Source organism: Entamoeba histolytica, genomic scaffold, assembly GCF_000208925.1.
Source record: "Entamoeba histolytica HM-1:IMSS scf_1104750518921 genomic scaffold, whole genome shotgun sequence".
In the NCBI taxonomy this organism is placed as follows: Eukaryota; Evosea; order Mastigamoebida; family Endamoebidae; genus Entamoeba; species Entamoeba histolytica.
The window spans coordinates 55,305-56,362 of NW_001914935.1; positions in this window are offsets into that span (position 1 = coordinate 55,305).

The following is a 1,058-nucleotide window of genomic DNA, read 5'->3' on the forward strand; positions in this document are numbered from 1 at the left end:
TCGACCATTTTTCTATCTTCTTTATTTGAAAGTTCACATTAATTTACAGTTGGTTTAAACTTCCTTTTCTTACTCCTTCTTCGCTTCATTTTCATTTGATTTATAGCATTTTTCGTCCTTTTTTTTTACTTATTTTTGGTTTTTGGTTTAATTTTATTCTTCTTCTAATATTATAAAATGTTTTAGTCTTATATAACATTATTATTTTTCTTCTAAATCCTAAAATAGTTGTCTTCTTTTCTTTTTTTATTCTTTTTTTTTTTTAAATAAAATTTTTATAATAAATTATTTTTAAATCTCATCTCTCTTTTTACTTATTGATTTTATTATATTATTTTATTTAAAATATTTCTTTTATAGTTACTTAATTATTTGAGTTTATTCATTTTGTGTCTATAATAATTTCTTTTGTTATATTAATAATTAAATTTAACAGATACCTCATAATTTGTTTGAGGTTTTGCATAATGAATATAGATTTTTGTTCTAGGTTGATTTAATGAAAAGTAACTTGAATTTAATGTATTAATTGAAGTTACTTTTCATTAAATTTATTTTTAATCAATTCTATATTTACATCATTCATTATGAAATTAATTTTCTTTTGGTTGTGGATATTTATAGTTATACTTTTCTTATGATGTTATTGAATAATAGTCAATCAAATTCTGTTTAAGAATTAAATATATTGTTTAGATTCAAAAGGTTCAGAAAAACATATTAATTAATAAGTAATTAAAAATATTATTTCTATAGCTTTTACAATGTTTATTGTAATATTTTTACTTGATATTTTTTCATATCATAAATTTATTTTAATTGTTTTTAATTAAATTGTTCATTCTTAGTTATAAATTACTTTTTAATATAATCATTATATCTTTATTTATATTAATTTTTATGGTATTGACAAGCTTTTATTGGAATAAAATTATAACTGTTAATTGTACTAAGATTAATGATTTTTATAGTATTTGGTTTATTAATTTATAAAATTTATATTTATTATTTACTTCATATTTCTTTTTAATTCCTTTAAGTATTGGAGAAAATGCTAT